This window comes from Rhinopithecus bieti, unplaced genomic scaffold (genome assembly GCF_001698545.2).
Source record: "Rhinopithecus bieti isolate Rb0 unplaced genomic scaffold, ASM169854v2 scaffold_68553, whole genome shotgun sequence".
Lineage (NCBI taxonomy): Eukaryota > Metazoa > Chordata > Mammalia > Primates > Cercopithecidae > Rhinopithecus > Rhinopithecus bieti.
Genome location: NW_016826183.1, coordinates 1,086,324 through 1,111,877, shown reverse-complemented (window position 1 = coordinate 1,111,877; position 25,554 = coordinate 1,086,324). Strand labels below are relative to the sequence as shown.

Genomic DNA, 25,554 nt, shown 5'->3' with positions numbered 1-25,554 from the left:
CAGAGTGGGTTTCCCCGAGGCCTCCCTGGCTTGCAGACCTGCTCGCTTTGTCCTCACGTGGTCGTTCCTCTGTGTGCGTCACGGCCCTGGTGTCCCTCCTGTGTGTCCTAACCTCTTTAGAATCTAAGAACACCAGTGAGATGGTATTAGGACCCGCCCGAAGGACCCATTTTTAACTTAACTTCTTTGAAGACCCTGTCTCCAAATACAGTTGCATTCTCAGGTCCTGAGGTTAGGGCTTTGACTCTGGAGTTTCGGGGGGATGCACCTCAGTCCAGAATTCTCCCCAGGAGGGTTGTATTTACCAAGAGTCAGGGGCCAGGCCCCTTAGGAAGTTGGTCCCTCGTTAGCAGTTCTGTTCTCTCCAAAACAGCACTAGAGAAGGACTCCTACCCCTACCAAGGAGAGGAATATCTGCTAGAGTAGGGGAGTCCCCTGTCTGGCAGATTCGGGTGCCTGCAGTCCCTGTTCCGCCTTGTTTTTCCGGCATCAGGATGCTGACTGTTGGCTGCTGCACGAGGGCCATATGGGCACGCGGCTCACTGGGCTCTTCCCACACACTTCATCTGCATCAACTCACCTGGCCCTCACCAGCCCTGTGCGGTCTGGCTTTCTTTATATTACCGATGTCGACGCTGAGCATCAGGGCTTAAATAATGTGTCCAAAGCCCTGTAGCTTCATTTCCCTCTGTGCTGGTTCCTGCTGGATCCCGCGTGTCCACAGTTCCCTCTTCCTGGGCTCTAAACATGGAGGATGAGCCAGTAGTGGGGGCTGTTCTACATATCCTGGGACTGAGTTATTCGGGTGGCATCAGGCTGTTTTAATACTGACGTCTGAGCCTCGGGAAGAGGGGGTGACTTAGCTAGAGATGCAGCCAGTGATAGCCCCACAGCATGATGAGTCTGCTGACCTAGGCCCAGCGGGGGCGGGTGTAGCTGTCACACATTATTCTGGAATATTCACCAGTCTTTTTGAGTAAAAGTTTGGGTATATGGATGCACTGCCTTGGAACTCCTAACTGTCATCAATGTGTCTGATGACACCACCACAGTGGGTCGCCAGGGAATTAATAGGTGCTGAAGCCTTTCGATCCTGTGACAGGCCACATGCCTCCTAAGTTCACGGGAAGGTCTCCTTTTTCCACCCCACCTACCATTACTGTTAGTCACAAGTGCCCATCACTTTCAAATCCTCTGAATTGCTGAGGAATCTGCTTAACTCACAATTCATGTCAGTGCGAGAGTGCTGGAGGGTTCCAGGCCGCATCTGATACTCGGCGAGGCATGCTGTGACTGTCTCCGGACTTCCTTACAGGGCTGTCCATCCGGAGGAGTTTGGGTTCAGGTGCACACACCTGGCTGGCCCTTCATCCCTTCCTCTCAGAGACCTCGTTTTGGTTAAAAGAATGATTGCGAGAGCCATCCTGGGGCGGTATCAACAATTTGAATCAGCTTCTTCACATCACCCCTGCCCCCCAGTTCGTTCCAATCCCTGCTTTGCTTCTCATCTCTTCCCCACCCCTTTTCCTCCAGACACAGATCAGGCGAACAGCCCCGGGGCCCACTGATTTTTGTTACGCCCAAGGACACCACTGACCACCACGCGGCAGGTACGGATTCAAACAGGGCCTGAACCTGTATCACTGTTCTAGATAATCTGTGCTGCCTCTGTGGGTCAGAATGAAAAAGCAAAAATTAAGCCCCACCTTTACACAGAGCTAGAACATTCTTTACCTTTTTGGGTGTACAGTCAGAAGTGTTCATTACAGAAAACTGAAAAATATAGCTACGAAAATCTCCTTATTTCTGCCCAAATTGTTATGATTGTGATTTTCATCCATCTAGATATCCTCTTGCACAGATGCGCACACACACTGAACAGCTAGATGTGGAATTATTACTATGCACATGAGTTGGTAACCTTTGTTCTTTTAACAGGATGCCATGAAATCTGGGCAACTCAAACTTCCTCCCACATAATTTTAATATTAGCATGCCATTAATATGTTAACAGCAGACGTGTGGTTATTTACATGCTGGACACAGCTTAAAGCACTTTCTATGCATTGCCTCAATTCCCACAGTAAACCAGTGAGGTTTACAGATGAGGGACCTGAGGCGCCTGCTCAGGTCACCCAGCTAACGAGTGGGAGAGCTGGGCCTGTGCCTACCACGTCACAAGACCGTGTGACTCTCCTGGGCTTAGTTCATCAGCTCCAGTTGGGTACCTGTGTGCTTCACAGTTCTTCACTAATAGGAAGTTAATATATTTGACCATACATCTTCCACTTGTTCAATTATTATTTAGGGTAAATTCCTGGAAGTTGAGCTATTGGAGTTACACTTGATTAGGATTGTAATACCTCCTGTCTCTATTGCGCGCAAGTCCTGAAATAACCAGGTGTTAGTTACAAGGGAAAGTGCTCATCTTTGGGGAATATCAGTATTGTCACTGAATAGTTTGTCAGTTTTCTGTGTTCTTTTTTTATTTCCATTTTTTGAATCCTATCAAATATGTATGAATGCCTTATTAAAATATTTCTACAGTCAGTGACAATACAGGCGCTGGCTACAAACAAGGTCACATGCTTGCCCTGTATAGCCAGGTGAGCCTGCTCTGTTTCCTGCCCTCACCTGTACAGAAGTAACCCAACTGTGCAAGCAACAGAGGTGCCATTGCCCTAGGGGGATTTGACAGAATATACAGTCCTTGGTCCTGTTAAGACTCAGGTGACGTTAGGTGGCAGATGTACCACTTATTAAACTTTTAAAATGTACCACAAGCCTAAGAACTTACAAAGGAAAAGATCGATACATTTGGCTATATAGCTGTTAGAAAAAATAAATAACATAAGGCTAAAAACACCATAAACTCAAAAGGCAAAAACTCTTAAGAAAGATCCTTTTTTAAAACATTTTTTTAAATAGAGACAGGGTCTCACTCTGGCCCAGGTTGGAGTGCAGTGGTACAATCATAGCTCACTGTAATGAATTTCTGGGCTCCGGGGATCCTCCCACCTCAGCCTCCTGAGTAGCTAGGACTATAGGTGTGCACTACCATGTCCAGCTAATGTTTGTTATTTTCATTTGTAAAGATGAGGTCTCACTGTATTGCCCAGGCTAGTCTCAATCTCCTGGCCTCAAGTGATCCTCCCTCCTTGGCCTCCCAAAGTGCTGAGATTATAAGTGTGAGCCACTGAGCCCAGTTGTAATACTTATTATTACGTATCACAAGGAACTTAATAACTGCTCTGCAGAGCTCTTTCACAAATAAGAAAAATAACGCAGCAGAAGAATAGGCAGGTGTTAATTTTTGCATCGTTTATAAAGGAAAAAAGGCAATAACTTGAATGTCCGTGAACAATGGCTTAGATAAATCATGCTTTATCCATTTGCTGGATAACTACTGTGTGACTAACATGAACGAATGAATGAATGAATGAATGAATGAAGATCTGTGTCCTTTGATACAGAAAGACGGACGAATATGTAATTACAAAACACGTTTGTTAATCAACATTAGCTGAGGGTCGACCTTGTCCAAGCTCTCTCTGAATGGGTTTCTCCAAGGCAGACTTCTGCCTACCCGTGGCAGAACCAGCATGGAGCTTATTAAAATGTTGAATCTAGGCCCCATTCCAACGAGCACAGCTTCCAGAGAGCCCTCTCTTTCCTTGACTTCTAAACAGCATGTTCCAGCAGAGGTTCAGGGTTGGGTTCCTCGAGGCCTCTTTCCTTACCCACCCTCTCCCTGGGCAAGCTCATCCATCTGCTGGCACCAGTTACCATCCTGTGCTGAGATTCCAGGTTTATAGCCCCGCCTACATGAGTCCTACACTTCTGTAACCCAGCTTCCATTTTTTTAAATTTTTCCTCTCTGCTATTCCCCAGGAACCTCAAACTCAGTGTCTCTAAAATTACACAGATACCTTTCCCACCCAAGTCTCTCTCTGTGTCTGCCTCAGAAAGTGGCATGAACTTTTATCTGGTCATATCATCTTTGCCTCCTTTCTGTCCCTCCCTCTTCCCCTGGCCTGGTATCATTGCCATCGCTAAGTCTCCTAAGTATCCTATTTCCTTGTTTTTATGTATGTATGTGTGTATGTATGTATGTAGGTATGTATGTATTTATTTATTTTCACTCCAGTCATACTCGTATTTCATCCTCCCGGTCCACCACACCTCCACATAGCTCATCTCTTTACCTGGCTCACCTGTGCCCACCTTTCAGGTTGCAGTGTAAAAGTCATTTCTGTTACCTCACCTTCTCTGACACCTCAGACCAGGGCTGGTCAGTTTGTCAAACTCTCCTTTGACATCCAGTAAGTATCAAAGGTAACTCTCAGAGTTACGGAGGAAGTATCTGACCTTCAAGACTATAATCTCCTTAAGAGCCTGGACCACACCAGCCTTGTCCACTACTATACCCTGGACTTCTCACAGTGACTGAGACGTCATGGGTACATATCAATTATTAAACAAATGAATGAGCAAACTGATGGATGCATTTGGCCTCAAATTCCTCAAATTCTATAACACAAGTAAGTCTGGGTGTTTCAAGAATCAGAAGCAGTGTGTGTCTTCTTCATTGTACCAAAAGATTCTCTTCTGTTTCTTGGAAGAAAAATAACTAAATGACACAAAAAGGAAACAAATGGCATGACTTGGTGATAAGGAAGAAATACTGTGGGTGGCAGTGGGAGTCACCCAGCTGAGAAAGCCGGAACTTTTACAGATGGCCCTGGCATGCACACACTTCAGCAGAACTCCGGGAGTGCAGATCCTCCGAGGGTAGGACAAGCTGCAGTGTGCAGGACCACTAGACCATGGGGCAGGAGTGGTGCGTGCATAGGTGGCTGCCAGCAGGAGGCATGGGGGGATTTCTGTGTCCCCAGCAGTGTCACAGGAAGCCCCTGAGGACGCTCTCCCAGAGGAAGACTTGAATTTCCTCATTTCCCAGGTGGAGGTCAGTGCCCCCTTCCTGAGCTGGTAAGTACAGGTTCTCTGCGGAAGACACAGACACAAGCTCCAGCTTGTCATTTATACACATACAGTTTCAAAACCACACACATACTGGGCTGTTTGTTTTTGGTAAGTGCCTGGCAAACACAGAGATGGGGTGCATGTGCCCATGTAATTTTAAATGCATTGGAAATATAGAGGAGGCCAGTTCTAATTTGAGGACTGTCTGGCCGCAGTGATTTATTGTACACAGACCTGAAGCGTCAGCACACTGCCGTGTTGGCACAGATGCAGGTGGCATCATTCTCGCAGGTTTCTTGGAGACTAGAGCCCTCTGAAGTATAATACCCTGCTTACAAGCAGACCGAATGGCACAGCGGTTCCGTCATCAAGCCGATTGCTAATCCAGGTGTTTTGCAGGCAGAACATGATAATTTTGAATAAACTTGATAGCAACTCTTTTTTTTTTTTTTTTGAGACGGAGTCTTGCTCTGCCGCCCAGGCTGGAGTGCAGTGGCCGGCTCTCAGCTCACTGCAAGCTCCGCCTCCTGGGTTCACACCATTCTCCTGTCTCAGCCTCCCGAGTAGCTGGGACTACAGGCGCCCGCCTCGTCGCCCGGCTAGTTTTTTGTATTTTTTAGTAGAGACGGGGTTTCACCGTATTAGCCAGGATGGTCTCGATCTCCTGACCTCGTGATCCGCCCGTCTCGGCCTCCCAAAGTGCTGGGATTACAGGCTTGAGCCACCGCGCCCGGCCGATAGCAACTCTTTAGTATCAACATAAACCCAGCCTTTCGGGGCTGGCTGACTGGCCACGGGCGTGTGGCTGGTCAGGGAGGGGCCGGGTGTCCCGCAGGATCCTGTGACTTACAGCCCTGCGCTCCGTCCACTTTGATACTGGAAGGCTTGCACACACCATGTGTACTCAAATGCTGAAGCTGAGACTTAATAAAACATACCTCCAAAATAGTCATGAAGTCTATGTGGGTTGAGGTCCCCGAGCTGACCCGTCTGGGGGTGTTCTCTTACCTGGGTGGACACAGCTGGGGACCCAGCTCCTCCAGCACTCTCTGGAGCCCTGTCAAAGCCCAGGCCTGCTAGGCAATGTCCCTGTGGTTGCCCTGATGATCCTGCCGTCTGAGGCTTGGCCTCATCACAGGGCTTGGCTCTGGAGGCAGATGGAGCAGCTTCGATGGCGCCACTGCAGAGGGCAGTGCCAGCTGCCATTATCCTCGGGAGCCCAAGATCAGCATCTCCAACTCTGTGGAGAGACCCTGGCGCTGTTCCACAGGAAGGGGTGTTGATCACCGACTCTGGATCGGGCACTGTGCACAGGTTTGAGGGATGGTACCTCGTTTATCCCCAGACCCACCCCACTCACAGAGGGAGCCAGGGTCCCGAACTGGGAAGGGACGTCTCCAGGGTCGGCCAGCTGCAGCCTGGAATTTGCTGGGGTTGGGGGGAGGGGGTTCTGCTGCTCAGACTACCTTGGGTCATTCCATCAGACAGAATGTGCTAGAGGTGGAGGGGAGCGGGGACTGAGGGAGATGGGGAAGGTGACTCGCCTCGTGCTCGGTGATAGATACTAGGTGGGCTGTGCTGTGTGTGCTGGTCTCACCTTCAGCTTGCGGGAGCTTTGAGCACGTCACACCCTGAAGTCACTGGGGCTGTACTCATTGCTGGTTGGGGTGAGCAGTGGAATGTATTGGGATGGTCGTTCAGGCAGAGTGTGAGTGGGAACGCAGGTGCCAAGGTGACCAGTAACCTCTGCATGGAAGATGCCATTTCTCCCAGCTGCCAAAGAGCTGCATTAGGAGCAGGGACCTCATGGAACCCTGTTTTGGTTCCTCTTCCAGTCTCAGATTCCCAGTTTTGTTTAGAAGGCACCTCTAAGTTATAGAGCTAATTCATTTCAATACAACAATGTATATACACACGTATGTGTGTATCCATATGTACGTACTTATAAGCTCCGCGTGCAAGCATCTGTGTGCGTGTGTGTGTGTGTGTGTGTATGTGTGTGTGTGTAGTCATCCAGTCTTTTAGGGACTTAGGGATAAGGCAGGGCAATTGGGAAAGTTTGCAGATGGTAGCCTGAACTGGGTCGAATGGTGCTTCACCCAAATCGTGTCCACCTGAAACCTCAGAATGTGACTTCATTTGGAACTCAAGTTTTTCCTGATGTAGCCAGTTAAGTTAAAACTAGGTCATACTGGATTAGGGTCAACCCTAAGTCTAATGACTTGTGTTCTTATAAGAGAAAATAGAGACACACAGGAGAGCATGCCAGGTGAGGACAGTGGCCGATCAAACTGATGCACCTGCAAGCCAAGGCACCCCAAGGAGCTCCAGGGTCACCGGAAGCTGCAAGAATCCAGGAGGACCCTGCCCTGGAGCCTTCCAAGAGAGCACAGCTCTGCTGACACCTTAGTTTCAGACTTTTCCCCTCCAGAACCACGAGAGACCAAATTTCTGTTCTTTTTAGCCACTAAGCTTGTGAAGATTTTTACAGCATCCCCAGGAAAATGATATAAGCGCCCAAGGATGGATGAGGTGGGGATGGTAAAAGGCACATGCTGTAGAGAGCTGCAGCCTTGGGGAATTTGGGCACCATTGTGGTAAGCAGGTGCTTACTCAAGTCTTCAGCTCAGACACTGCCCGGCCCTGGCAGCCCAGGCGAATGACCTGGGAGGCGGCTCCCAGCAAGCTCCCAGCCCCAGGAGCCCCTTGCTCAGCCCATGGCCAGATAGTGGACCTCTCAGTGATGGGCTGTGCTGCATGCTGAATCACCAGCCACTCTTTCACTTCCCAGCCTGATATGGGGGCTCCCGACGTAGGCCTTACCTGGTTTGGCTGGGTTCCTGAGGCCTGACCTGTCTGCAGCTCAAAGCCATGCCTGATGGTGGAGACCCTGTGCTACAGCCCATGGTCCCGGCCGGGCAGGGGGAACTGGCAGGCATCAGTTTCGGGCCCAGCTTGGCCCCTTCCTTGCTGTATGGCCTGGTGGCTTCTCTCAGCAGGGGGCACTTCTAGAGTAGGGAGAACAACCTCCCAGTGTTGATAGAAGGAAGGCATGTGCTTACACGTTTACTCTCTGTGGTGCCGGGGACATGGTAAGTAATTGATCAGCCAATCAATAGCAATCAGTCAATAAAGGGCCACTTTGGTTATTCCTGTCTTTGTTTTACTGAGTTTGATTGCTAGTCTTGGTTCCCAGAGCAACTGTCTCATTTTTTTTTCTTTTCATTTTTTTTTTTTTTTTTTTTTTTTGCACATTGCATCTTCTAACATGTCTGCCGGACCTTTAGCCCTGGTTCCATGAAGATGGGGATGAGGATGGTGATGCTGAGAAGTCTCCCAGGCACGGAACAGCACGCTTAGGTGAGCTCATGCTCAGGTCAGTTTATTATTTTCTTTCAGACATATAGAGAAAGGAGACAGATTAGCCATTACCTCGATGTGGGTACGGACCAGTTGAGGTCACAAGATCCCCGTAGCTGCGGTCTTCACAGCACAGCCATTATGATCATGAGAGCAGGAAGGAGGTTGGCTTCATCCTGCAGCTGAGCATGAAGAGGAAATTTGGAACAGAGGCTGGGAAAACAAGGGAGACACTGGTGGAATATTTATTTCTAGCTTTATTTATAGCATCCTTTGCTCAGAATCAGAAATCAGCAAAGCAGCAGAGAGGTGGGGCTGCCCCTTGAGTACCGGTTGTGGCTGGGGCTCCTCTGGTGCTCAGGCAGTCACATGTCCCTTTGTTTTCCTTCATGGCCCTGCCCTGTTCTGCTCGGCACTGGGTCTGCTTGCCTCTCCTTGTGCAGTTGGCTTCTTGGGGTTTGTGACCATGTTACATTCTACAAAGCCATTTACTTACCAACAATTCAGGCAGTCATGTAGGAGGAAGGCAGACTGCTAGGATCCTTCTTTCAGGGGGCTTTTCTGCCTTTGCATTTCTGTTGGGGAATCGTATTTCCACTTGGGCTTGTGCTAGGATTTTCATGATGCATTAAAAGCATCTCTGTTTTCCACTATCGTTGAAGTTTTCCAGGTTTTTTTTAGGAGTGAGCAATCTTATGCGAGATAATAACATCCATCATACCTTAAAATTTAAAAAATAATTTTACATAACTTATCTCAATTTAAATATGCACTGAAAATAATTATAAATGTGCATTTATACATTTATTTATACACATATGTATACATATGTGTTGTATTTTATTTTAGTTATGATTGTCCTTTACTGTTTTACGTAGGTTTGCTGCAAATTAGGAAAGGTTCAGGTGAGAGTGAGATGCAAAGACAGAAATTAATTTTTCTCCTGCAACAACAATGCGAAGCTGTCTGCCCGGACAGCAGTAGCTCCTCACAGACATCAACCGGGACCTAAGCTCACCAGTCTGCTCTGCCATCCTCAGCATGGGCTCTGTCCTGACATTACAAGATGGCTGCTGCACCTCCAGGCATCATGTTTGCATTCCAGGCAGGAATAACATAGAAGAGGGAGGGCAAAGGTTGATGGGCAAAAAGATTTCTCCTGTGGAAGCTTTGCCATTTGATTCTGGAAGGGCTGTCTTTCTCAGGGACTTCTGCTCACATCTCATGGGCAAGAATACTGTCGTATGGCCCCCCTGATTACAAGGGAGTCGAGTGATCTTAGGTTTAGCTCTTACAGTCCTTAGAACAGAGGCAGGCAGGGGCAGAGAACAGAGACAGGCAGGGGCAGAGAACAGAGACAGGCAGGGGCAGAGGGCATGGACAGGGAGCAGGAGCTCTCAGGCAGCCGGTGGGGCCTGCTCTGGCACCTTCAGGATGAAGGACGGCCTGGATTTCCATTCACTGGGTGCTCATGTTGGCCCTTTCCTGTAGAAACTTACTTTGTCAGAGTGACTTAAGGCTAAAAATTGAATTTCATGTAAGTAAATTTAAACCCTAGATGCGTCATTGTGGGTTTTCAAGTTTAGTTCATCTGAGGAGCGCAAGGCCCAGCATTGCACCTCACTGTCTAGACAGAGTTTGGAATAAGAAACAGCAGCCATTCACGCAGGGCCATCTGCAGGCTCCCTCTGGGAGTGCTGAGGAGCGGCATGGATGGTGACCGTGCTCACCAGAGGTTTCGTCCGGAAGCTGCAGATGAGCGGCTTTGTCCATGGCCCTGCCCACATCCACGGCTGCTGCCTCCCTGGCTGGCCTCACCTTTGCCCCTGCCTGGAGTAGCCTTAAGTCAGGGCATGGATGCTGGCAGGACCAAGGTACACAATGGAACTGGAAAAGCAAGCAGGAGTCTTCCCGTTTCTCCAGGTGGGAGGATTCCCGAGTCTCCAACTGGAGTCCTGGGAGGCACAGCCATTGTCGGGTGCCACCTGCAGCTGCGGGTGGATGGGTTGGGGAGGCCTCTGTCTGCTGTGGCTGCAGGACTCGCAGGTGTCATCCTCTTCAATGCATCACACCTGGTTTATTTTCACCTTTTCATCGGCCATCATCTGTTCCTAACTTCGTGTTCCTCTTCTCAAGGCTGGGGGAGGTGGCTGGATGCAAAGACGACCCTAGGGCCTGCCGCATCCTGCCTCCTCCTTCCAGCTCTCCCCCTCTCCTTCCTGCCCAGCTTCCTCTTGAAAATGCCCTGAGCCCTTTTCCTGTGCCTTTCTCAGCCACCTGCCTGTGGAGGGGCTGCTGATGAGGAAGAGGTGGTCCCTTCCCTGCCTGCCCTCCCATGCTCACTCTGCGTGTCCATCTCATCAACCCTCCAGAGACCCTTCTTTTTCTCCCGAGATATGTTAGGGGAAGAGGCACATAGTTTAAGGTGCCCTCTGGGCAATCTCTTTTTGCCCAGCGTTTATTAATTTACAGCCACATGCAGCCTAGAGTGTCAGAGTCCCAAAGGGATGTTAACACAGTCGTCCATTGATTTAATCAAAAGCAGCAGCTGGGGCCCGGGGTGTGGTCGAGTTATGAAATTAAGACAATGCAACACACAGGATGGGCCTTTTATGCAAACTGTTGGTCTGACCGCTTAAAAGTTTGGGATGTGAGTGAAAATTGAATGTTTGTCCTCAGATGTGTATCATGCCCCACTGTGAAACTAATTGCATTTCAGTAGCACGTGGAGGCCATTATCATTGCTATTATTAATAACCACTTATTAACTGTGCACAGTGTGCAACCAGAGAGCTTACTCAGCACAGAGCCCTCCCATACAGAAACCGGGCATACACAGGATTGATTTGGACCTGTTTTTTATTGCTGCTCTTGTTAAGCTTAAATAGTCTTTTGTTTGTACAAATGTTATTTTTGTGCAGCAAGCAGAAGCAGATAGCGTATGTAACACTGCTGTTTCGCACACTTGTTTTTCCTGGTGAAAAATGTGAATGGTGCAGAGCATTCCAGACCCAGCCTCAGTGTTTGTAACCACGCACATCTTCCCAGGCAAACCAGATGCCCTCTACGCGTATATTCAGGTGCTCAGAAAAATACATAGAGGATCGCATTATACACACCCTTCAGGGTTTTTCTTTTTTCGCTTGAAATACCTTTGCAAATCTTTGTCAGCAGGGGCAGGGCTGGCAGGTCCGTCAGCGGCGCCCATGGCATGGAGGAGTCGCATGTGCCTAGACTCTATGATGCCAGCAGTGCCATGGGGTACGCCATTGTTCATGGTCCTCAACTGGCATCTGCGGAGTCCCTTGGGATTAATTTCTTAAGATGGAATTATGTGTACTTAAATGTTGCTAATTATTACCAAACTGCTACCCTAAAAAGTGGCACCAGTCAGCCCTCCCAGAAATGGCACGGGGAAGTGTCTGCTTTGGTTCAACGTCATGTTGCTGAGCTCTCAGTTCTGTGGCCCCCTCTGCAGAGATGGACCACTAAGGCTGTTTGTTGAGTGTCCTTCTAGACCTTTTTATGTATGCCACATACATAGGCATGCTTGTTGTGTCTCTCCTAATTCTCCTCAATGGCTGTGACAGCTTCTGCAAACTGGGGCCCAGGAGGGGTGGGATCACCTGTGCGGTGCGGAGCTTGGAGCCATAGTTGCAGGGAGCTCAGGAAACCAGAGACCGGTCCCCTCCAACCTGCCTGGTGGGACCCCTGCTTTCCTATGGGGACACAGCAGCAGCGTCAGTGAACAAATTGAAAAGAAAAGACTTTTCCTTTGTGCAGCCATTAGCAGAGGAAAACAAATGCCAAATGGCTTTAAAATAGGGAGATTCCCCTGGATTATTTGGGTACCCCCATGTAATCACAGGGGTCCTTAGAAGTGGGAGAGGAAGGTGGAAGAGGAGACTCACGGGGAGCCTGAGCACAGAGGCGTGGTCAGAGAGACACAAGGCTGTTGGCTTAAGAGGACCAAAGAATGTGGGTGGCTTCTAGAAGCTGGAAAGGCCAGGGAGCAGAAGTCCCCCCACCCCCGCCAACCCCGTGCCTCCAGGAGGAACCAGCCTTGCTGACACCTTGAGTGTAGCCCAGGGAGACCTGCTTTGGAACTCCTAACCTACAGAATCCCAAGATGATAAACAACTAGTGTTGTTCTAAGCTGCTAAGATTGTGATGACTTGTTACAACAGCAACAGGAAAGGACCACAACAGGTCTGCCTGAAATAGTCTCTTTCGACTCCAAGGCCATTCACTTTCCACCAGCCAGGGGTATCTTGGTTTCAGGAAGAAGATGAGATGTCATCAGATGGTAGCCTGGAGCTCACACAGGGCAGCCACATCCATTTGGGCAGAGAGAACCCTTTCTGGAATGGCTTTCTGTTGGTGATGCCTTCCAGGATGGCCATGGGGCAGACAGGAAAGAAGGGAGAGCTTTCGGTCCAGGGCAGTGGGGTCCCTGCCGTCACAGGGGTTGGTGCTGAGGGTGGGGCATGTAGGCACCAAGGGCAACCTGTTCAGTGAGCAGCCCAGCAAGCAGCAGCAGCATCCAGGAGACCCCAGAGGCACCTGGGGTGAGGGCCTGCCTGGGCGTCATGGCTGCACACAGTGGCTCAGCACCAGCAGAGAACCACCAGGGGAAGAGGGTCTCCCGTGGAGGAACTTGGTGCCTCTTGTGCCTCCCTAGTAGTTGTCACACAATAGGGACCTGGGAATGTCCCAGGGAACGACACACTCCTAGCTCCACTTGGCCAGTTTTTGTATTTAGAAGGGTGAACTCTGGGAGGACCTGCTCTGAAGGATGCAGTGATGTCACATAGACCGAGTCTGTGAACTTTCAGGGGTGAAGGATTGGAAAGCTGCCTTTCTTTGGCTATTTCACAAATATACCCAGATAGTCTAATTCCCATGGCTCAAGAGTGGTGATGTATTACTTTTCAGTGAGCTCTGCAGACCTGGGTGCAGAAAGCACTACTGCATCCTCACCTCTTCTCTGAGTGTCCCCTTCACACAAGTCGGCCATCCTCTGAGTTCTCACAGGGAGGCTGCTCCCTCTCTCACCACTGAGGCATGGCCCTCCCTGCTCCGCTCCCTGCAGCCTTGTCCACACGCTCTCCTTCACCCTCTGCCAGACACACAGCCCGTCTAAGCCCATGTCCCATCGCTCTTATCCCTGACCTACAGGACCACTCCCTCATTCCCTGAGGTTCTGGGCCCTGGTCATGGTGTTCCTTTCATGTTCCAACCTGGCACCGTTTTTAAGTCATTGGTCTCCTTGAGGATAATCTGCCAAATGCCTGGTTTCTGTTATGGGACCTCCTCACAGCACTAACCACCTTTTCCCACAGCTCTAACCATGCCGTGGCCTTCTTCTCCTGTGGCTGGACCCCCAGCCTGTCTCCCCTCAGCCTCTGCCTCCTTCTCCCGAGGCTGAACCTCAGCCTGTCTCCGCCCAGCCTCTGCCTCCTTCTCCCATGTCTAGACCTCAGCCTGTCTTCCTCCAGCCTCTGCCGCCTTCTCTTGAGGCTAAACCTCAGCTTGTCTTCCCCAGCCTCTGCCTCCTTCTCCTGAGGCTGAACCTCAGCCTGTCTCCCCCCAGCCTCTGCCTCCTCCTCCCGAGGCTGAACCTCAGCCTGTCTCCCCCTAACCTCTGCCTCCTTCTCCCATGTCTAGACCTCAGCCTGTCTCCCTCCAGCCTCTGCCTCCTTCTCCTGAGGCTAAACCTCAGCCTGTCTTCCCCAGCCTCTGCCTCCTTCTCCTGAGGCTAAACCTCAGCCTGTCTCCCTCCAGCCTCTGCCTCCTTCTCCCATGTCTGGACCTCAGCCTGTCTCCCTCTGGCCTCTGCCTCCTTCTCCCATGTCCGGTCCCTCTGCCTGTCCCCCTCCAGCCTCTGCCTCCTTCTCCCCAGGCTGAACCTCAGCCTGTCTCCCCCCAGCCTCTGCCTCCTCCTCCCTAGGCTGAACCTCAGCCTGTCTCCCCTAACCTCTGCCTCCTTCCTCCCGAGGCTGAACCTCAGCCTGTCTCCCCCTAACCTCTGCCTCCTTCTCCCATGTCTAGACCTCAGCCTGTCTCCCTCCAGCCTCTGCCTCCTTCTCCTGAGGCTAAACCTCAGCCTGTCTTCCCCAGCCTCTGCCTCCTTCTCCTGAGGCTAAACCTCAGCCTGTCTCCCTCCAGCCTCTGCCTCCTTCTCCCATGTCTGGACCTCAGCCTGTCTCCCTCTGGCCTCTGCCTCCTTCTCCCATGTCCGGTCCCTCTGCCTGTCCCCCTCCAGCCTCTGCCTCCTTCTCCCCAGGCTGAACCTCAGCCTGTCTCCCCCCAGCCTCTGCCTCCTCCTCCCTAGGCTGAACCTCAGCCTGTCTCCCCCTAACCTCTGCCTCCTTCTCCCGTGTCTAGACCTCAGCCTGTCTCCCCCCAGCCTCTGCCTCCTCCTGAGGCTGAACCTCAGCCTGTCTCCCCCCACCTTCTGCCTCCTTCTCCCATGTCTGAACCTCAGCCTGTCTCCCTCCAGCCTCTGCCTCCTTCTCCCATGTCTGGACCTCAGCCTGTCTTCCCCCAGCCTCTGCCTCCCTCTCTGACTGCCTCCACCTGCCCAGCCTCCTGGGTGAGCCCCCACTGCGGTGCTTTCCGGCCCCCATGGAGGCTTCCCATTCATTCTTCTTACTACATTTTTGCTCCCTAGCATTCCCTCCATCCTTAGTGCCTTTCTTACCCAGGTAAGATTCTGTGGCTCTTCATGTCATTCCTTCATTTGAGCATCCTCAGTTCCCTTGCCCTCTTCCCTGTCTTTTAGAATTCACTTGGAAATGTCCCAGCTCTGATTAAACCCATTCATCTACCCTGAGTGAACATCGCGGGAGACAGTTACACAGCTGGCTGAGGCTCACTTACGATTCATGACTGCAAACCTCAGAAGGGTCTCAGTGAGGCCCGGAAACCCGGCCGAGTGGTCCCAGAAACTTTGCTGCCCCCGACCCCACATCTCTGAGGGCCTTTTCGGGGGCCTGAGGCGGCAGGGAGTCTCCCTTCCTGGTGAAGCCTCTTGAGCCCGGGGAACCCTTGGCACCACCCGGGAATGGGAGCTGCCTGACGCTCAGGCCCTCCCCAGCCTGCTCTGACTTACTTGGCCTAAGAGAGGGGTCCAGGCAGAATTCGATTTTACTGTTTAATTTCCTCATTTCATTGAAGTAGAAGAGTGGATCTGTTTCCTGCCGCTGCTTTTACAAATGAACACAGACATGGTCGCTTAAAACAACAGAAATTTATTCTCTCAAACTCCTGAGCCAAGTGATCTGCCCGCCTTAGCCTCCCAGAGTGCTGGGATTACAGGCACGAGCCACCTGGGCCCAGCCTTAAAAATTTACCCTGATAGTTCTGGAAACCAGAAGTCTGAATTCAGTGGGACTGTGCTTACTCTGAAGGCCCCAGGAAAGGATCTTTCCTGCCTCTTCCAGCTCTGGGTGCTCCAGGGGCTCCTTGGCTTGTGCCACGTCCCTTGAAGCTCTGCCTGTATCTTCACACGATCTTCTCCAAGTCGCCGTGTGGCCTTTTCTCTGTCTTACAAGGACGCCCTCATTTTATTAGGTTTCCAGCCCACGTGGATAATCTGGGATAAATTCCTCCTTTCAAGACCCTCACCATAATCACATCTTCTGGCATATCAGGTAGGGCTGACTCTCATTGTAAGAGATTCTGGGAACTAGTTGCAGAACTGTGTTTTATGGGGCCCCCATTCAGCCCACTACAAACAGATAGAAGGGAAGTGAAGATTCTAAATACATTGCTCAGTGAATCGTCACAAATGAAACATATCCAGGCAAACAGGATAGAGGAAGGAGCAGCACCCCTCCCACATCCTGCAAGCCCCTCGTGCCTCCCACCTGTCCTTAACCCCCATTCCGACAGCATGCACCTCCTGCCTCTGAACAGCACGGTTTTGAACCACACATACACCGAGCCACACTGCGTGCGCTTGTGTGTCTGCTTTTTTTGCTCACCATTGTATGTGAGCAAAACCCTTTTGTTGTGTCTAGTTGAAGCTTGTTCATCTTCATTGTTGCGGCATAGCTTTGACTGTGTAAACACGCCACAATTAGGAATCCATTCCATTATAGGTGGGTGCTGGGTTGTTTCTAGTTTTTGGCAACTACGAATCTCGCTGTGGTGATGATGTGTGGATTTCTGTCTTTGGGTGCACACACATACGCGTTGCTGTCGTGTGCATGTCTAGGAGCAGGGTTGCTGGGCCAAAGGGAGATGAGTTCTCAGCATCAGTAGATGCTGCAAACCCTGCTCTGGAATGGATGAGTGAACACTTTCTCAATAGAGATGAGAGCTGGTGTCGCACTCCCTTACACGCTGGGTGCTGCCTTTGTCACGTCAGTGGTTCTCACATGTGCAGGGTGTTGCATGGCCCTGTGGGAGATATCAACCATGTTTTCGTCTATTTACTGGCCACATGGCTATCCTCTTCTGCGTAGTACCTATCCGAGTCATTTTCCCATTTCTTTGAGTTGTCTGGATGTATTGGATTTTTCTTGTTGATTTGCACAAGTCCTTTGCCAAATGCATGTCTTGTGAATGCCTTCTCTGTGGGCTGACTTTTCTCTCTCAGTGGTGCCTTTTGGTAAATAATAGTTCTTGTTTTAATGTGGTTCAATGTATCTTTTTCTTTCCTTTCGTGGTTTTAGTGCTTTTATTTCTTCTCCCACATTTTCTTAAAGTTGTATTATTTCACCTTTCACGGTGAGACTTACAATCTATGCGGAATTAAATTTGTAAATGTGAGGTCAGGATGGGGGATACGTGTGGATTGCCCCTGATATTTAGATGCACATGTGGGACCTCTTGCTGCCTTTTGTCTATCTCTTTCTTTGTTTTGAAGACTCTCCTTTTCCTGAGTGTCCCAGGGCTGATTTTGTATGGGTGGCAGTGGGAGGGCAGGAGGAGGAGGAAGAGGGGCTGCCGGCTCCTGTGTCTTTATTCCCAGCTCCCTCCGGCCCAGCGAACTCTGGTCTGGTGGGCAGCAGACTGGCTCCCTCACTTCCCTTACTTCTCTTCCAGGAAGCCCATCCTGGTCTTCATTCCGCAAAGCTGCTTTCCTGTTTGACTTCAGCCACACCCTCCCGCCACCCTCCTCCTCTGCCTGCCAGCCCCTTGGCTCTCCAGGGAGTGCGGCTCATGGCTTGTCTCCCCATTGATCCTCCTTCACCTCCTGCCTGTGTCTGCTGTGTCTGATGACGAGCTCACCTTCCTGACTCACTGTGAGCGCCCGCCCTACCAGCCCTGCTGATGCCGGAGCACCGTGAGTTTCCTCTGCCCTCCACTGTGCCGCACGGTGCAGCCCATCATCGCACTTTGCTTGCCTGGAGGTCTGCGAGCCTTCTCAGGGGAAGGAGAGGGCTTTTTCCCCTTGGCCTCACTGTATTCATTGAATTGCATGAAATTGGATTACTCTCCAGCATTGCCTGAGTCCAGTGTTGAGAGGAAGTAGGTGAATTCCATCCATGAGGACAAGGGAAACTCTTTGGACATGTGTTTGTAAAGCTACCCTGTCTGGTGTTTTCATTGGTATTTGGTCCAACACGTGCCATAAGCTTGTGTGTTCCCTGCCGCTTTACTGAGAGGAATGCAGTCCCTCCCAAAGTCCCCCACACTGGCCAGCCCAGAAGTGTCATTCCCAATGTGAGTAATGAGCGCTTCCAACCCACCAGAGAAATACTGCCCTCAAGATGAAGGGGGAGCCAGGTGTCCTTGGCTAAAGAGACCCCTCCCTGCCCACAGTACCATTTCCATGGCTGTGGAGGAAAGCGTGGGACCACGGCCTGCTCACAGGCTGGGGAAGGTGCTGGGGGCATGGGTCCTTTGGACCCCTTGGTCTCTGACAATCGAGGGATCTTGACTCCATTCGACACCTGTCCGGAGGAGGCAGTGCCCTGTCTCCTCTTGTCCCTCTCCAGGTGCCACTCGTGGGTACGGCAGGCCCCGTGGGTGATGCCAACCTGCTTGCCATAGGAGGAGTGGAGAAGAGTTATCCTGCAGCTGTGCTGAGGGTGTGCCGGCTCGGTTGCTGTGGGATGACAATTCAGGTCCTGCAGAGGAGCGAGGGGCTGTGCCCAGAGACTCCATGATACTCTTTGTCCTCAGGAACTCCCTGGAACGCGATGGCTCAGGCCGGAAAGTCTTCCCCCAGAGGAGCTGAAGTGATCACCGGCCAGTAGCGGAGCACAGTGCATCAGTGTGTTCGCTGGCCTGGGTGTCCCTGCTGAGAGACCTCCCTGCTGTTGACCCAGTGACACCCTGACATTGATCCTGTAAAACGAAGCCTGGGCAGAATAGCAGCAAGGACAGCAGCAGCAGCAAGGAGCTTCCTTTGCCTCTTTCTCACACGTGTCCTCCGAGTCTGTCTCCTCCCCTTCCCGCCCTCCCTCCCACCAGTTGCTGATATTATTTTAGGGTTCTAGCCATAAAAGGAAAATAATTTGTGAACAACCAAATTCCATGCCTAAAGAATCATGTTTTCACAGTACAATCATTGCTTTTTGGAGTGATGGGTTATATATTAAATGGTCAGGATTATTTTGAGACAAAAATGAAGGTTAATTGAATGAAGCTTAGTATTAAATAGCTTGCAGACGTCTTTTTAACCTATGAAGTGGTGGTCTGCTTTTACTAGAGGGACAGCTTGACCAGTGTAATGATTTTCGAGCCACACAGACAGGCAATATGCCATACATAATTGCATAATATGAAAGAAAAATATCTATTTTCCTAGCACTTTATAAGACAAGTGTGTGCAGGAACCAGATTAATGATATCAGACTGGCTAGTTCTACTTGATTTTTTTTTTTTTTCTTAAAATTTTAACATACATATTTTCTACTTCTCAACTCTCTACCCCCAAATATTAATATAAATGCTAGACAAGATACACGAATTCCCCAGCGGGTCCATTTTGCTGCCTCTGGTTTAGAAAATCAACTTTTCAGCGGGCAAGATGGCAGCGCCACTGTGATATACTGAGGTTTGTGTGCATGCTTCCTGCCTCGCCTTCCTGCAGCAGGTGTGGGAAGTGTGTGGTGTTGAGGTCAAAGGACCCGGCAGGTCCATGTGACTGCTCAGGTGAGGCTGGACCGTCTAACTTAGGGGACTTGGGATCACGTCCACGCCTCCTTTCATGGGTGCGGGACAATACTGTGGTTTCTCACAAGGACGCACCCATCTGCAGATAAAAGTGAGGCAGTGAACGTGGAATTTGCTCATGGATTAGGGCCTGGTTTGCTGGCCCCTCCTGGCGGCTGCCCCCACCCACCTGTTTTCCAGCTTGGCAGTGCTGAGCAAGGTGTCGCTGGGCAAACCCCTTCAGTGCCTGTGGAAGCCAGAGGGAGTCTCCTGTGCTCGGCGCCAACCTTGGAAGCAGCTTTCAGAGTCCTCAGAGGACCCTCTCTGGGGACCACACTGCGACCGCCCCTCCTAGCGCAAGGGCATTTATGAACTGCTTGATAAAAAGGTCAGAGCGATTTAAGCTAAAATGGAAGGCCCTGCTGCAGCTGAAGACCCTTCTGAGGGGGAGATAAGCCCGCTGTGAAATTAGAATGTCAGCGGGAAAATGGGATTCAGAATGCTTTAAAGCTGAAAAGCTCCTTAGAGACTTTGCACCAGAAGCCCTCATTTTCTAGTTAAGAAGACTGGAGCCCGGTGAGACGGAACAGGCCCCGCAGGGCAGAGCTGGGGTGGACTCTTACACCCCTGAGTCCTGACTCTCGGGTCTTCCCACGACATCGGTCTGCATCAGGAGGCAGAGACTGGTTAGATGTTCAGCTTTCTGTTCTGGGTACGCCTTTTGGCAACCTGTCCCCTGGGAAAGAAGCAAACGGTTTCCCCCAGTTAGGAGTGGATCCAGCCTCCTGAAGCTGAGGACGGGGAACCCCTGCCCCCATAGCATGCTTCTGAGGTTCAGATGGGGGCAGCCAGAGATTTGGAGGAACATAAGGAAGAAGTGGCAGCAACTAAAACCTCGGCAGGTGGCAGAGGCCTCTCTGCCTGGAGCCCACTGCAGCAGGAAGCCCCAAAGCCACACGGAACAGTACCTCCTGCCCTCGGCCCCTTCCAGGGAATCGAACCAGCTTCCCCGCCAACCTGGCCCTTGGCTGGAGCCCTGCTCTGCCCTGCCTCCTGCAGCCCCCCTCCCCCCACCAAGCACCAGGCCTGCTACGGGTGGTACTGTGTCCCCCACAAAGACATGTCGAAGCCCTAACCCGTGGTACCTGTGAATGTGGCCTTATTTGGAAATGGGATGTTTGCAGATGTCATCAAGGTAAGACGAGGTTATACTGGTTTAAGGTGGGCCCTAAGCCCATGAATGTTGTCCTTACAAGAGGAGAAGAGACCCAGAGACAGCACAGGCGGAGGGAGACGTGAACACACACAGCGAGAAAGCCACGGACGGCAGAGGCAGAGATCCATGGGATGCGTCCACAGCCAAAGGGCTGCAGGGCTCCCAGCACCCCCGGGAGCTGGCAGAGAGACCGGGAGCAGATTCCGGATTCTCCCCCAGGGCCTCCAGCCCTAGCACGGCCCTGTCAACACCTGGATTTTTGACATGAGCCCTCCAGAATTGTGGGGAATACATTTCTGTTGTTTTAAGCTGCCTGGCTTGGGGTAGTTTGTACCGCAGCTGAGGAGATGAACACAATGGCCTTCAGAGTCCTCACTGAGAGGCCCCTGGCGATGGCTCCTGCTGTCCAGGACTCGACCGCAGCAACTGCCTGATCCGCCCTCATCCCTCCCTCATCTCATTCCCACTCGCATCCACATCTATCCTTCTCACCCTGCTGCAGTGGCCTTGTGGAAACACACCACTGATCATGGCCCCTGTGCTCAACGATGCTTGGAGGCCAACTTGGCCACCCAATTACAATTGCGCAGCGTGGCCACGTGCCCTCCCTGGGTCTGCCTCATTCCCTGGGCCTCCCCAGGCCCTCACGTGGCCATGCTCTCCCTTCGTTCCGCAGGGGCCACTGTGGGGTCAGGTCTCAGCATCCCCCCGCCTCTGTTTCTATTATCAGGAAGTCACTTATTCCCTGTGTTGCTAGCAAATATCTGCCCATGTTTTCACATTCGAGCTGGCCCCCTTCCTGCTCTGTGAAGGTGTGTCTGCCCTCTTTCTGACCCTGGAGGGACAGGGTCCTCTTGTCTCCAACCTCCCGCCATGGACATAGATGTGTGAGCCCCTGTGCAGGCTCGCTGCCCCTCAGTGGGCCGCATGCCCTGTGGTTCCCCGGAGAACGTTTGTGTCTGAATGTCTGCTCAGTCTTGCTGTTTAATCACCTGCCAGGAGAGCGGGCCGACAAGACGCAGACCGCAGGAGCATCAGAATGCTGTGTTGTTAATGGATTTCATAAACAGAAATCAGCAACCTTTATGCTAAGCTTTTTTTTGAAGGCGTGCTGGTTATCATTTGAGGGAAATAAACTGCTGCAGCATACTTGTGCTTACATGAGAAACCATTACCAAAAAATATTATAAAGGTGCCAAATTGTCCTACCCCTGGCTAGAAATCCCATCGAAATGATATTAAACTTAATTTTAGCAATATTTCTATTAGAATTAGAATAATTACAGAGAACACTATCAAAATATACCTTCATATTAATATATATGCTACATTCTTTTGTTACCAGTGATGCAGTTAATGTTCTGGGTAGAAAAATCAACAAGCACATATTTTGAGATGGTTTATCTAGCTTGTGAGGTGATACACGGTAGATTTAGCAAAGCGAGCAGAATGTATTTTCCCAGACATTAGAGAGTGTTATTTGCAGTTTCATCTCCATATTTTCTGGGACTTACTTTTCTGCAGTAGGAGCAAAGTTAGCATTGAAAGCTGGGAACCTTTCTTCTGATGGTTTAGGAGAAGTTCATAATTTGGTTCGTTTATTCATTTTTTTTTTTTTTTTTCTGAGACAGAGTCTCACTCTGTTGCCCAGGCTGGAGTACAGAGGTGCAGTCTTGGCTCACTGCAACCTCTGCCTCCCAGGTTCAAGCAATTCCCCTGCCTCAGCCTCCCAAGTAACCGGGACTACAGGTCGGGCCTGGTTGGTACTCGGATGGGAGACCATGTATTCATTTTATAAGCAATCATAATAAAGACACATGGGGATGTGCAGTGACCTGGTTCTGCCCCGCAGAACTACTCAGCATGTTTGGGAAGGAAGATGCATTCAGAAACTGCCCTCCAACTTCTCCTTGGCCACTGTGCGAGTGTCTTGATGTCACTCCAAATCAGCATGGAAAGGCCAGCAGTGGAGTCCGGGTGGGAAGACTGCACCTTGTGCTGGACACTGGAGGATGTGGAGGCTGGAGCTGCTGCAGCAGAGAGGGATGGCACCGAGCAAGCCACGGCAGGTGGGCAGATGGGGGCAGGCGGGTCAGTGGGTCTCCTTGAGATGCCATATTTGCAGGCTTGAGAAGTTGAACTTGAAATCCATACTTGGAAAATCATCTTGCAAATAGGTACTAAAGAAATAATTATCCTGCCCTTGGGGGGGCCCTGAGGGATGAGGAAAGGGAACCTGGAGGAAGGATTTTGTAGAAAACTTTAGCTCATGCAGTTGTATAAAATCCAATGGAAATGGAGGGGAAGAGGAGACATTCGTTCTTACAACTGCTTTTTCAAAAAGCTCTTTGACATCGTTTAGGTCATTTCAGAGATGCGCGAGCCCAAGCCCGCTCCATCACTACTGAACATGGAGTGGGTGGAGTGAAGGGCACAGAGGTAAAACATGACTTCGAGATGTTTGGACTGGAACCCAAGGACAGTGTTGGTGTCACTGACTGGTGAGGACATCGGTGGGAGAAACGATGAGGCGTGAATCTGGACACCTGCCACACTCAAGCTCTTCATGAGTTCAACTGGGAAAAATGCAGTAGATAACGTGGTAGCGTAAAGGAAGTTTCCGGGGACTTCGTGTAGGGATTTGGTGGTAGAAGATCAGAAGTTTTGTCTAATTTATCTAAACCAAATTTTAAAAGGCAAAGATAAAGCCTATAGAAAGATGCAGTTTAATTTCACAATTGGGAAACTGAAGTTATTGTAAGTTTTGGGTTCAGTTAGATTGAAAAGTTTACTATACAGAGTATCTTTCCCTTTCCTGCCTCCCTCCTTCCCTCCCTCCCTCCCACCTTTTCTCCTTCCTTCCCTCCTCTCACCCTTCCTTTCATCCATCCATCCATCCATCCATCCATCCATCCATCCATCCACTTTTGTACTTACTGGAAAATGAGCCTATACATTTAGAGTGTTTGCATGTATCTCCTGTAGTTTCTGAAGTGAAAAAAAAAAAAAAGACTCAGGGGAAATAGCGTGCTGCCTGGCAGAACTGGCAGCTTCTGTTCAGAAGGCAGAAGGGCAAAGTAACTGAGGTTCCTGGGTGGTGTTTCCTTTCTCCGTGTGCAGCCACCCCTCTATATTCTTCATCTCTAGGGGCTTCACATAGCTGGGGCAGCCCCATCCTTCAGAAGTGTCATCTTGGCTATAACTGATCCATGTAACATGCACGCCAAGCACCGATAGGACTACAAAGAGCCATGGTCCTGCTTGTGGATTTGCCAATTGGGTAACTGGTCAAAAAAGAAGGCATGAGAGATATTCCAAGAGGCCTGCAAGGCAAGCAGCCCCGGCTCATCCCCTCCTGTGTACCCACAGATTCACCATCATGACCTGTGTCTTGTGTCACTTTCAGAGCATGGGATTTGGGACTCCTCCCCGGTACAGGCTATCATCTGGAGTTCTGTAGTGTTTCTTTATTTCACATGGAGTGATGAATATGCTGGAGATGCGGGCTCTATGGAGAGCACTGGGCTTCTTCCAGTTGTCACAACTGTTGTCCCCAAGAACCAGTGTCCTCTACAATTTCACAAAACCTCTTTTCCCTGTTTCTCCATGCCTTAGCCTACAACCCTTCCTAAAATCTGTCCCTTGGAGCATCCATCTTCCATATAGCTCTATATTGCCACCTCCTGAAACCACATCTGCTCTCCCTTGTCCGACAGACTACTGGGTTTCCTCCTGGAGGTCCACGCAAGACCTTGGCTCAGCAGAGTGGAGGTGCCTCCCTCCTCCTCCGTTCTCTGCTGCTCCTCCCCCATTCCTGGTGGAGGGTCATCTCTGTCTGCCACCTCACTCCTTGGGTACCAGGTCAGTCATGATGGCCTGTTAATTTTTCCCTTGTCATATCTTTCTTATTTGTGATTTTACAATATTCCCAGGCTCCAGTGCTAGGTCAGGGCTCCCTGATGTCACTCCTGGGACCATGTTGCTGCTTATCGCCCCGGCTTCATTCTGTTCTGCAGATAAGTGACAGGTAGTGGAGGCAGTGGTGAATGTGCACACCCTGCTGAAAGCTCAGAATGACTGCTGTTTCCAGCCCTCCAAGACCTGAGGTTGGTCACTCACAATCACCTGGGCACTTTCCATGCTGCTGGCACCTTGGAAATGATTTGCAGATAGCAGCTCATTGAGTTCTCAAAATAACCTAACAAAGAACATCATCCCCATTTTACAGAGGCAAACTGAGGCCCAGAGAGCTGAAGTGACTGAGTCACCCAGCTTGCAAGTGCTGCAGCCCAGGTTTGAAACTGGGCAGCGTGTCACTCTTGGATAGCTGCCCATGCTCTACTCCTCTCCCTTCGGTTGAAGCCCTCCAGGGCCCTCCCAACAAGACCATCTCTGCAATATGTCCCTCCTCCTCTCTCCCTCCTTCATCCACCCTGCCTTTCCCTAGTCATCTTCCCTTGTTTTATCTTATGAGTTTCCTTCTCCTAAGAATATGTGTGGAGCAGACTGTGAGCTTCTGAAGGCAGGCCACTTGCGTGTGCTTACTTAGGACTTTTGTTTACAATTCCTCATCACACCAATCATGCTGCCTCGTACATATGATAATAGCTCAATATGTGTGGAATGCAGATTATCAACTTGCTTCATGCTGACCATGCAAAGGAGAGGTGAGGCTATAGTGCATATGCAAAACCAAGTGAAAACTAAGGCAATTATGTCGATAATTCACAAAGAAAATAACACTTTTTGGGGGGCTTAATTATCTGGATTTATCCAGTGGGCGTTTTTGAAAAAGCAATTACCCAGACAACAGCCCGAGTGTTCCCTTTCACTTTGCGTGGGTCACAGCGAGCCTGAGTCAGGAGCTTTGTGTTCTGAGCTTG

The 25,554-nt window shown here is 50.5% G+C and overlaps 1 long non-coding RNA gene across 1 annotated transcript; it reads left to right on the top strand.

The window, feature by feature from the left end:
* Positions 1-6,517: 6,517 nt before the first annotated feature.
* LOC108522891 (uncharacterized) lies at positions 6,518-18,953 on the top strand. The gene is made up of 3 exons (XR_001883636.1): positions 6,518-8,343; positions 17,398-17,638; positions 18,481-18,953. It is a non-coding gene; the product is annotated as an uncharacterized LOC108522891 (long non-coding RNA).
* The last annotated feature ends 6,601 nt before the right edge of the window (positions 18,954-25,554 follow it).